Below are 13,424 nucleotides of genomic sequence, written 5' to 3' on the forward strand. Positions count from 1 at the left end.
AGTAACCGGTATGTACTTAAATGTAACAAACAAGCCTTTTGGTTATGTCTCTATGAATTGTATAACGTTATTAGTATTATTGTTATTAGTAGTATTAATATTATCGTCATTATTATTATCACTATTTGTGTATTTATTACAATCTGGACACATTAAAGTTAGTAGAACCCCGACAGGAACCAATTTTATAAATACTTTCATTAATACATTATTATAGGAGACTATGGCTTCAGAATAGAACTCGGCCTTTTTAATATGAACTACACAATCTGACATATTCGTACACAGACTAGTCTTGGTTTTGGATATATGAAACCCACGTTTAATGTTAAATTATCATTTTTCAATTTAAAAAATAAAGGGGATATGAAAATTATTCTTCAGCTTTGTAGCTTCTTTGCTTCTCCTCGCGCGCCTCACACACAATTGCATCAATGGGTTACATTGACCTTATTCAGACCATCGAGAGGCATACCATTTTGTAAAGAGAGGGACTTTTTTTTTTTTTTTTTTTTTTTAAAGATGAGTCATATTTAATTTTGCTTTCACCATATACTAATGAAACGATCTGTATCGTGAATTAAATTTAACGTTGATAGCATCCAGTTTATGTTGGCTGAAATATGTCAGAAAGGAAATTAAAACGATACATTCAAAATGACGATTCCCCCTTTCAAAATAATCAACCTTTCTGGTTGCTGCTTGTTTGTTGTTTTTAGTCTATCGCCGATATAGTGAAAGTAGCATTCAAATATAGAAAGTAATACGGCATTGTATTCCTCAGCTGCGCTGGAAAAGTTGTTATTCGGGAAGCGAAAAGCGATGATTGAAGTTGGAAATATGTAAGTCACTTCTTTCTGATAATTAAACATAAAACAAGCCGTTACCGGAAGAGAAATGTGCTATTTCTTAACGCGTTCATTAGATGACATTGGTTGCTAACCAAAAGTGGCGTTATAGTTCATCACTTGAAAAGTTTTTTTTTTTTTGATGACCTTGATGGCGGTGTTAATATTTGGCATCTCCAGATTGTGGGCTTTAAAATGAAATCGATTTGTTACCTTCTGTAAAAGTGCTAAAAGGGGAATTTTCAAATAACTATGTAACTTGGACTGATAAAAAGTTGATATAAAATCATTGCTGTTATGTGTTTTTTTAAACCTATACTCAATCAGCAATCTTCGAAGTTTTGTTTCCTACTATTGGCACAGTTAATATTTTTCATTTTTTGGTATTTTTTTCTTAATTTTCTGTCATGAACCCCTCAAAATCTCATAACCGACACCCAATAGAAAACTTGTTAAAACTGAACACTGTTGTTAGATAGATTTATAAAAATGGTATTTCTAGAATTGTAATTTTTTTGTTATGTATATTTCACCCAATAATTAAAAACGTATTGTTTTTAATTTAAATTATTTAAATTTCTACCTCATAACCGACACTCAACTATACAACTATAGCATTTGTTTTTTAAACTTATATTTCATATTTCTTTAAATTCTAATTTTAATTACAATGTTGGTTATGAGTGTGGGGTGTCGGTTATGAAAGCTCTGTGTTGGTTATGAGTTTCTTTCTCAGCACTTCATCTTATAGCTAAATCCTTGGGTGCAATTCATTAAAACATCAGAAGAAAGGGTTACAGACTGCAGCCTGTCCTTCTATATCATATTCCGAAAATCAAACACTGCATTCCACAGTAAGAACCTCATACCACCAACGGTCAAGCATGGTGGTGGTAGTGTCATGGTTTGGGGATGCTTTGCTGCATCAGGACCTGGATCCCTTGCCATTATTGAAGGAACCATGAATTCTGCTCTGTATCAGAGAATTCTACAGGAGCATGTCAGGCCATCCGTCCGTGAGCTGAAGCTGAAGCGCAGCTGGGTCATGCAGCAAGACAATGATCCGAAACACACAAGCAAGTCTACATCAGAATTTGTATTTTTCAGTTTGTCTTTCCAGCTTCCTTATCTTTTCCTCAAGGAACTTTGCTTTTTCTGTGGCCTTTATGGTCTTTCTTCTTTGGAAGTATTCTCTTCTATCTGTCTTCCCTTCCCAAGACTTTTTCTAGAGATGCACGGTGATTCATGCATTTGGACCTGGCCTGCTCCAGATACAGAGGGCCTTTCTGCACACTAATTACCCTGATTTACAGGATGTGGTGGTGTTGATTGTGGAGTGACAGTGGTCAGTTCTTTTAGCTGTCGGTCTGTCTTCTGTTTTTTATGAAAAGCCTTTTTCCAATTCTTTCTTCTACCTCTCTGTACCGTATCTGACACTTCACTTATTGGTATGTATTTCTTTTTACTTCTTTCCCTTTCCTAGGTACTTATTTTGTCTCTCAATATAATTTTTTCTTCTTTCCCTGTATCTTCTAAACTTCTCACAAATACACAGCTCAGCCTTGCTATATACAAAGACATCTTATTAATATCTTAACTATCAGCTCTGAGAGAAAATCTGGATCTGGAAGAGAATATAAAACTGATTGTAACCCTAACTATATCTATATAATGGGATTTTAGTGTTATTAATGTGTGACACCCCCAAAAAATGATTTGAAGTATACAAGTAAATAATATAAAAATCATAACCGACACTAACTTCTCATAACCAACATTTTTCTTGTTTTTGAAAAGTCAGTTATGAGAAAAATTGTAAGGTGTCGGTTGTGAGAAATTTCACTTCTTTGTCCATTTACAACAAACAGGGCAGCCATTGTTTTCCGTTTTCAATGTAATAACAATGAGGATAAGGTAAATTTATATTAAATACTTGTACATTTCATAAATATTTTTATTTCCATGTTTTGCTAGCGGTGTTGGTTATGAGCTACACAACTGTGCCAGGCTGCACTATTGAGTTAAATGGTGATATTTTAAAAATAATGAAGAGCATATTTACCTCTGTCTCCAGTCCTTCCCTACAGAAACCCTTGACCTTTCACCTTGTTTGAAAGACTTTATTGATATGTTATCATTTCTACACAAAAAGTCAGTGGGTGTCGGTTATGAGATTTTGTGTGCAAAACTCTGGGACATGCATAGAATGGTGTATAAATAGATGGCTTTTCTCATATTTAACATATGTTTTTGAAACAACTTAAATACTTCTTTCAGATTTTTGTATAAAAACATAACATTATAATAATTGTATAACATTTCACTCTGAAACTTAAAAATCAAACTCTGGGACGGGTCGTTTATGAGATTCAAAATATGAAAGTACAAAAAAGGCAAAAACATTTTTTAAATGTATTAATAAGTTATTGTGCAGCGTAGATTTAAATGTTAACTTTCTAAAAATATATAATTTTCAATAGTAAATTAATTTGTTTTAAGAAATATGTCAGCCGGACTCTGGACTTTGATATCTAATTCCCCAAAACTATTCGTCTGAGTGCATATACAATAACTTAGACCGTTATATTTAAAATCGTATCATCATCGAGTCACAGTTTCGCGTAATTCATAGGCTATATATATCAATATAAACAAGTCGTGTTGCTACTCTGTCCTAAATGAGAATTTGGCCTTAAAGTATGTATTGCGTTGTACTCAATAGTGTTAAAGCGAATCTGTTGTTGATGGTTGTTGTTAATACTAGGTCTCGTGTTTATGTGTGATTTTTAAGGGTGCAATAAGTGATGTGCCATTGACTCCTGCGGCATCTTCAGAGGGAACATTGGCGTTAACTTATCTCAGACTGAAGTGTGGCAAGAATGCTTGTGCGTATCATTGCGCTGAGTTTATACATTGACGCACAGTAAAATAAATAAATCTACTAATGTATCAAATCGTCCAAAGAACAACTTTTGTTTTTGGGTATTGTATTTCAATAAAACTGAAAAGTTTTACTGGGTTTTGTATATGAAGCATTTGCTATGTATTATTTGCACTTCCATAGTAAGGGCATTGTTTCTCGTGTAAAGTGAATTCTGGATGCGCCTTTGCTTTTACAGTTGGTCGGCATGGCGACACGTTTCTTTCAGCAGCCGATTGCCCACCGTTGCTGAAACTACAGGTTTACAGGTCGAGACTCATTCAATTACAGCAACACCTTGTTGAATATAACTGAAGTTTAGGCGAAAAATACTTTTTTGTTGTTTAGTGATGGGTCTATGTGTCATTGACCTTGATTTACACGTAAATACAATGTATACGTCAACATAAATTCATCACCGTGACAGAGTAGATATTTTGGTTTGTAGTTTTAAAACGAGATTATATTTTCCACAACACGCTAAACTGTATTGTAGTATACACACAGATTTAGTAAGCGTGTAGCCCTGTAAATAGGATATAACATTGTATTATTACAAAACGGAATAAGTAGAGAAAAAGCTAACACTTGGTAATTCTGTCTTTAAGTAATAAATAAAAAACACAAGCAAAAAAGATTTTGGAATAATACATTTGTTCATAAATGTGCCTTATGCCTACACATGTTGTAATGTTTCATATCCAGTATTATTAGCTTGTTAAGTTGAACTCCAAAAATATTAAGTTTGATTGAATGTGCTAAATGTGTAGTCTGGGGTGTACATATGTATATATATATATATATATATATATATATATATATATATATATATATCTCCCACACTGTTGAGATGGTAAAGTATGCTATTCAGTACACTAACTATATATATATATATATATATATATATATATATATATATATATATATATATATATATATATATATATATATATATTATACTGTAATGTTTATTTTTGGTAAAACTTTTTGTTGTTGTCTATATCTGTGTATTCTAAGACAATTAATTAAAATACCAACGCTAATCGTAGCTTACCATTGTGTTTAATTCTTCAAATTTGGCTTTTCAATATACCAGTGTCCATATGAAAGCGCAGGTCTTTTCCACCCCCCTTGCACATATAGGGATGAAAAGGTTCTGTTCTGGAAATACAAGATCATAATAGACATCTGGTGTTGTAAATTGGGGAGGGATCGTTTGTACCCATCATGTATTGCAGATATAGCCGTTGGAGCAGACTTTCTCCTATGGATGAGTGGTTTTCTGCTTTTTTTTGAGATACTCCAGTCAGCCTTAAGGGACTGTGGCAGAAGATTCTGGGTGGGTGGCAGATGTGACTCTGGACTTTGATATCTAATTTTACCTCTTTATTTAGACTAACGATGTATTTCCCAGCAGTGTGGAGTAGTGATTAGGGATCTGGACTCTTGACTGGAGGGTTGTGGGTTCAATCCCAGGTGGGGGACACTGCTGCTGTACACTTGAGCAAGGTACTTTACCTAGATTGCTCCAGTAAAAACCCAACAGTGTAAATGGGTAATTGTATATAAAAGTAATGTGATTTCTTGTAACAATTGTAAGTCGTCCTGGATAAGGGCGTCTGCTAATAAATAAATAATAATAATAATAATATAAAAGGCGTTCAGACCTAGAAGAGTTGCCGTTATTAATACTAAACACAGTTATAAATACAAAATGGAACACTATTTGTAATATGCAGTATATTTATTTATATACAAATGTATCTGAGGAGCCTAGGTTAGACACAGTGGCAGAGCATTTTCATTCAAACTTGTTCTTTTGAATAATGCACTTTGATTCAGATTTTACAGAATCATTGTCAAATGTCCTGTTCTTTTGAAAACATCTTTAAGGAAGCATGTAAAATTGGTCCAACGAATGCTGGGTTGTCATCATAATCATTTGCAGATATCAGAAACACAGAACACAAACATTTTGTAGGGGATTATTTGTATTTGAGTGACACATACTCAGAAGATGGCTCCACATTTGGTTTGATTACTACACTTATGTCCCAAAACACTATTTCCCAGAAAACAAAGGTATGTTGACCTTATTTTAAGAAGTAAAACAGTTTCTCCTATCCTGATCCTAATCGCAAATGTAGATTTCCTTGAGATAGAATGACACTGTTTTTGGTAGCATTCCATGGTTAGTCCCCCCCCCCCCCCCCCCAATCTTTTTTTTGTACCACAGCAGGATACAGACATGATGGAGCCAAAATACCCTTCCTGGTCCAGGCAAGTTTGAAGAGCTTCTTGGCAACTTGGCTTTGGATGTTTTTAACACTGAGAAATTGGAACATTCAATCACATTCTTCCATCCCAAATCAGGAATGATGAGCATACACTATCCACCATACACTTCAATATCCATTTCAATACATACTGCATTTAAGACATGGTAGTGGAAAGTGCAAGCTCAAAATAATAAATGTTTGTTATTTTATCATTGAAAACAACTAAACCAAGTATTGAATGGTGAACTTTTGGTTATGTTTCAAATACAGGGATGGATTTGATCCATTCCTGGTTTTACTATGAGTTTAATAAGACACCTGAGCATTTTACCTATATGGTGGGGCGATTCAGGCACATATCAAAACCTGGAGTGGGTGAAACTGCTATGCAATAGGAGTCTTATTTTCATCCCTGTAAATAAAAAGGATACAATAAAAAGAACACAATGTCGGTATGCTCTATGAGTGATCGGAGGGAAAGTTGCATAATGCTAGGGCTTGTCAGTGTAGACAAAACCAAGTGTGATGTAAGTGTTGTTTCAATGGTGTAAAAGGTGTAAATGACTGTGTGTGAAATAGGCATGTGGTTAAACGCTATGCTGTATCCATGACTGAACTGGTCACCTTTGCAGTGTCGCCATCTTCAAGAACATCATTAGTAACTCTTTCAAGTGTGTGTGTGTGGGGGAGGCACTTGAATAAGTGACCATCTGTGCTGAGGGGGTAGATTTCCTGTGAAGCAGCTATTGTTTCATCAGAACAATTGGGATTTAATCTAGATAGATAAGAATAGCTTTGGTAGGTTTGTCATGACTGTCTTGAAGGAGTCACCCTTTACAGCAATTTACAGCATTTGTATTTTTTTTACTCCTCATTTATTTTGAAATTATACTTTTGAAATAATGTCTGTCTAGTGCAAGTTCTGACCTGACCTTCTTGAAAGTTATTCTTTTTATAGAGGGAAGGAATTGTTTTGTACCAGTGTAGAAAACTGCCTATATTCTACATATTTTCTTCCAAAGTTATCATCATTTTCTGACATTATTCCTTCAACCATTTTAGCACTACCCGTGTTAATTTTCCACTATAATTTTGGTCTGCTGTGAGTTTTAGAAAGACAACCGATATTAAAGCAGAAACACAGCATTCAAAGCACAAATACAACATTCATTTATTAAAAATGTGATGTTTCTTGGCAGCCACAGCTAAATACGCGGTTTATGAAGAGAACATTAGAACATTAGTAAAGAGAACAGTAGTGAAAGTGTATCACTGTACAGACTGTACTCTTTGGGAGACCTAAATTGAACTCTTTAGTACATTGCACTCATTAGTTGTCGACAGCTCATTCTGTAGTGAATCAGCTTGTTACACCTACATACCTGCGTTTATTTTCTCAATGTGGGATTATGAAAGAGGACTTCTTCAAAAGATCTCCCAGTGAGTTTTATAATAACATTTTGGCATTGGCATAGGCTGATTGAGTGGCACTTTCTGTTCACTTTCTATTTCTAATCACTGTCATAATTATAATACCTGGACACTCGGCGGAACATGGTGCCAAATCCTAAACAAATAAATTACCAGTGCCACTATGGTGTAGTGCAAAAGTCTTATTTAGAGTGAATGCAAATTTAAATGTTTAGAGGGGTAAATATCAGCCCTTTTTACACAGGTGAGAGCCCTGGCTGGTCAGGAGTAAAGTTGCACCAAACCAGAGCTGTTATTCGAGGTCCAAACTCCTGCTTGGAGGGACAAAAAGGAGATGAAAAGCTGGTTGTGTTCAGACTGAATTTGAAACAGCGACTCTGTCGCGAGTGTGTTCCTGTTCTTAGTTTAACCTGTTGCCAAGGAAACGGGTTGATAAGAAATGCTTATTCCTACCAACATGCATGCTTTTTTTTAAAAAATAATTCTTTTGAAAAAAAATATATATAAAATGCACCAAATGATAAGTTTTGCTGATTTGATTTCAAGGGTTGTTTGTCAGAGTAGGTATGTTTTGATTGTGAAAGCCTCCAGCCCAGGGTTGATTTGTAGAGTGTTGCTCTGCACCAGGCAGAAGATGAGGGGTAATCCATTGTAGACAAAGGAGGCTCAGAGGCTGTTGAAAGGTTTTGGAGTAAGTCAGACAGTGTTGTGAACTGTTTACAAAGCTGACTGGTGAGGTTGCTGTAAATCTCCACAGCTTCATTTATTTGGCCTGTGTTGTGAATCTGTTTTTGTAAAACCTTGACATCTGATCAAAAGTAAAATCAAATAAAAAAAAAAAAAGGAAAACATTATTTTAATTAGGCAAATTTAAATGGCCTACACTGAATGTGAAACACCATCCTTAATATCACCACAGAAAGGTAAATTGTACGCAGTCATTAACTGAATGAAATGTGCAGCTAGTCATCTCTCTTTTCGTACTGAATGGCCACAATAGAAATGTAAATTAATAAAATGCCAGTGCTGTTTTTGCAGCATCTGTTTTATAGAATTAACAAACCTTCAGCATGGTCTGTTTGTTATGTGCGTTTGCAAGCTCACTAATGTGCTTAATTAGGACTTCTTTATCTTAACATGTCATTTGAAAATAAACTAACTGGGCTTTTAAAAATAGATCCCTTACCAATGTGATTTGCTGTGCAGTATTACTGGAAATATGGTTTCTTCATATTCTTAACAGTCTTGGGGTGCTTGAATGAAGTTGTGGCAGGGCGGCCGAGTAGTGACGTTCCCAGACCAGGAAGTTGATAGAGAAACACGGGCAGGTAGTTGCAGGTTGAAAGTGCTGGTGGGCCATTTTTATTCAAAACAATAATAAATAAAAAAAAGGTAGACAAAACACTGCTCACAGAGCAAAACAAAAGTGCATACAAAAACAGGTCACTCCCTCCACCCAAAACAAGTAGTGTTCTGGTGCTTCCCAGCACAACTTGCTCTCTTGCTCTTTGTCATGTCTCTCGTTCCTCCTTCCAAAACACCACACCCCAAACACAGGATTTTTCTCCCCTTATATCCCATGTGCTAATTAATCATCAATTATTCAATAAAGGCTCCAGCCACATTCTCACATGTTTTTGGCAGAGATAGAAATTAACCCCATCCCTGCCAACCACCACCAACACACAAACCACAGTATTTACAATACATTCACCTGTGCTAAATAAACACAACACAATACATTATTTACAAGCAGGGCTTTGTCCTGCCCCCTATTTATGTGCAGGCCGCTGTTCTACCTTGCTACATATCCTCCCCTTGTGCGCAGCACACATGGCCCCAACAGCCACCCCCCCAAAACTTGAATGGGCCCACAGGAGGCAATGTTGTTAGCCGCAATGCTGACAGCGGAAGTGCAGGCATCCCCAGGCAGTGACGTGCAGGCATCCCTGGGCGATGGCGAACTGGCGGTGGAGGCGGGAGCAGCAGTTAGTCTCCCTCTAGCAGTGGAGGCTGGTGCAGCTCTCCCTCAGTCACTGGACACTTGGGCTTTGCTTTCTTGGGCTCTGGACGCTCGGCCTCCCCCCTCTTGGGCTGTGGATGCTCGGGCTACCCCCTTCTGGGCCCTGGGCACTCAGGCTCCCCCATTTTGGGCACTGGACGCTCGGGCTCCCCCCTTCTGGGTGCTGGACGCTTGGGCTCCCCCCTTCTGGGCGCTGGACACTTGGCTCCCCCATTTTTGGCGTTGGACACTCGGGCTCCCCCCTTCTGGGTGTTGGAGACAGCAAAGCTGGGCACTCCGGACATGGCGATGGCGCTGGCAGCAGCAATGCTGCCCTCAGTAATGGACACTCCGGCAGTGGCAGTGGCCTTGAGCACTGTAGTTGATGGAATTTGGTAGATCCTTGTGTTAACCATGTTCATGCTATTAAATGTTCCATATTTCACACATATGCCAACTAGCAACTGTTTGAGATAATTACTACACCAAGCAATCCAGATAAGCTGCATACGTTCCATTTTTACGCATTAAAAAATATGTTCTAAATTTAAATTAAATGCATTTAAATACACATAACAATTTTGCTGCAAAGCTTGTCTGCCTCCCCTAAAACTTCCACTAACAACTACATCTCCCAGAATACAATGTCTTCAGTTAGTAGGAAACTACACAAGAAAAACCAACCCAACAAACATTATCCAATCTCTGGCTAGCCCTGTTGTCATTGCAGAGAATCACAGTAAGAGTAAGAAATTCGAAGCTACACAGGTTGAAGCGTAAACACCCCAGTCCAGCTACAAATCCAACTGGAACCATCGTCAGAGGCAACCACTAAAAAAAAGATGCCTATAATATTAAACAAACTGTTTTATAACTTATTAATGCATTTCTGTAGTGTATTTATCTGTATGGCTTTATATTGAAGTTTTAGCCTGTTCACTGAGTTTAAGAATTTAATGTTAAAGTAAAAGTATCGTAATTAATTTGCAGAGTCGAAAAAAATGCGCTGAGCCGACAAAGAACCTTGTAGAACACATGCGTGGTTGTCCAATAGTTCAAAGTAACATTGCAGTTAAAATGGAAGGCTCTTGTTTAATGCCAACCCCATTACCATTAAATATTGTACAGTATTTATCGAGATTACTCATGACTTCAAGGTAATGTTGCATTTTACCCTCTGAAAATACATTTTACTCTCTCAGTGTTAAAATTAGAGTGTAATTTAATCCCAGACCCAAAACCTTATCTGGAGCGCTAACTACACCATTCCAGGTATCTTCAGAAAACCACGAAGCTCTGTTACCTCATATACTTCCCTGATATGATGAATACCACTACATCAGTGGTGTTGTTTTGTTTGTTGTTTTTTTTCAAAGTGAACATATCTCTTTATTTTTACCAAGAAGGATTTTTTTTTTACTTCAAGAGTGACTGGAGGTTTTAAATCCAGCACAGCTCGTTTATGTACATTGTTTACTGCATTAAGATTTTTCTTGCTTTCATCATTGTTGGGTAAGGTGAGGTGACTAATGAGGGCACGGGAATGGGGGTGTTGGCCAAGAGGCATTTGAATAAGTGAGAAGGTCATGTTCATGGGTGTTGGGGATCTGCTGTGCCTGCTGTGTTGGCTCCGTCGTGCAGGCAATTATAGTGGCCTGCCTGACCTTATGCAGCCTGCAGTGTTTGCTGAGTGCCTATGGGTCCTCCCCAGCTGTCCTGGACTCTGCAGGACAATTAGAGCATGTTAATGGAGTGAGCCCAGGCTTTGAGCTTTGTGCAGTAATACCCAGTGCTACAAGGGGTGATTTATTCATTTTGTGTATTCCCTTTTCTACAGGCCGTTTGTAATTGGGATTCGGGGAATTTTATGATTCAACCCCCACTTAAAATGTAAAATGCCTCTTTGAGCTTTTTTGTATCTTTGATTTATTGGGGGTGGGGTCGGAGTTGAAAATCTGTGAAAGGAGGTATTCAGTTTGATGGTACACATCTGCTTATTTTATGTTAGTGATTAGAGGTGTTGAAGCAGTTTTTTTTTCTTAATGTGATGCCAGCAGGGCGGGCCTTATGCAATATCTGCCAAGAGTATATTCCAGGCGCACTGGCAATGTGTAGGTGTAAGAAATGGTATTACTGTGATCTATGCTGATGATCTCTGATCTCTCACCACACAGCAGAAGAATTTTGAGGACACAGAGAAGACTCTGGAGAGGGCATTGAACAAGATGTCAGATTACTACCTAAACAATCATCTCAAACCCAACCCTAGTAAAACCCAAATCTGTGCCTTCCACCTGAGAATCCGAGATGCAGAACGACACCTTAATGTCACCTGGGGAGACCACGTGCCTTGAACATCTGAATCACCCGGTGTACTTAAGGGTAACACTGGATTGTATACTCGGTTACAAAAAGCACATACTAAATGCCAAAGCCAAGGTCAACACACAAAACAACATTCTGCGAAAGCTAAGTGGGGAGCACATTCATCCACTCAACGCACTGCTGCCCTGGCACTTTGTTTCTCTGTGGATGAGTATGCCTGCTCCACCTGGGGACGCTGAAGCCACAGTAAAAATGTTGACACCTCATTAAATGATACATACAGAGTCATAAAAGGCTGCTTAAGAGCCACCCGTGTTCCCTGTCTATATGCATAGCGCCCCCTAACACCAGGAGGAAAGTAGTAGGCGACAACAACCGGCAAGTACAAGAGTCGGACGACCGCCACCCGCTATATGGACATCAGCCAGCACACCGTCGTCTCCCATCGAGAAACAGCTTTTTGTCCTCCACTGTACCACTGACCACATCACCGGAATCTGCCAGAATTACCCTCTGGCAAAAAGAATGGGAGAAATTGAGTGACAAAGCTGTTGAATGGAGTCGGCAAGGAATTATCCCCAGTGAGGATTTGGCATCTGGCCTCAATTACAAATGGCACACATGGAGGAGCCTGAACAGACTGCGAGTGGGTTTCAACAGATGCAACTTTCTCATGAAATCATGGTGCCTCTACACAACTGACCTTTGTGTATGTCAGGAGAAGCAAACCATGGATCATCTCCTGAGATGCCCTGCAGCTCCACAGTGCACTCCACAAGATCTGTCAATACCAACACCAGGGACCGGTTGTACTAAAGGGATCCGATCCCGGATCCGTGCTCAGATGTTGATCTTGATCCTAGTTGTGTTGTACTAAACGGATCAGTGCTCAATCTGAGCTCAAATTGGAGCTCAAACCTGATCTATTTTTGAGCAGGACCAGAACTTGATCCCACTTTTGAAAAATTGAGGAACTAAACGCAATTCGTTTTATTCGAAACCGTCAGACACGTATAGGTTGGGTTTTTAAAGACAGACAAAACCCTCTTGAGGTTTTCGGCGAGGAAGAAGTAAGAATACGGCCCAACTATCGGATCAACCATGTTTATTAATTTAGAGCAAGATCAGAATCGGATCAGAGCTTGATCGAACGTTTTTAAAATGGACCATGCATCATCAAAATACATAACTGAAACCTTTTTAAAATTGCTAAAATAATATTTAAATAAGCACTATACTGAATTTGGAGAATTGTAACGATAACTTAATAAACTTTAAAACCTGCTTGCAGGAATATCCAAAAATATTTCTTTCAGATTGAAACGAAGATAATTTAACGTTTTAGAAAACATTAAGCAAAAATACATTTAAAAGTAGCTTTAACAGTACTGTATTAAGATAATATCAATTAGAAAAAAAAACAAAAACTTTGTACAATATTAGTTTGTGTTTATCTATATCTGACATTTCTGTTTTCGCCGTATAGCTACAGAAAAAAATAGACCTGACTGTGTAATGAGGTTTCATAAAAACTATTTCTACGTTTTCTGTGTTGACAAAGTCATACTGGCGTTCTCATGTTATCGATTACAATTAAATCATTGCTTTTTAATTAGATT

The 13,424-nt window shown here is 37.7% G+C and overlaps 1 protein-coding gene across 1 annotated transcript in view; it reads left to right on the forward strand.

Moving 5' to 3' along the window:
• Positions 1-688: 688 nt before the first annotated feature.
• Positions 689-13,424, forward strand: part of LOC117395060 (GREB1-like protein) — a 67,030-nt gene continuing 54,294 nt past the window's right edge. The window contains exon 1 of the mRNA XM_033993910.3: positions 689-842. The gene's annotated coding sequence lies outside the window, so the exon portion shown is untranslated. The remainder of the gene's footprint in view (positions 843-13,424) is intronic.

This window comes from Acipenser ruthenus, chromosome 3 (assembly GCF_902713425.1).
Source record: "Acipenser ruthenus chromosome 3, fAciRut3.2 maternal haplotype, whole genome shotgun sequence".
Lineage (NCBI taxonomy): Eukaryota > Metazoa > Chordata > Actinopteri > Acipenseriformes > Acipenseridae > Acipenser > Acipenser ruthenus.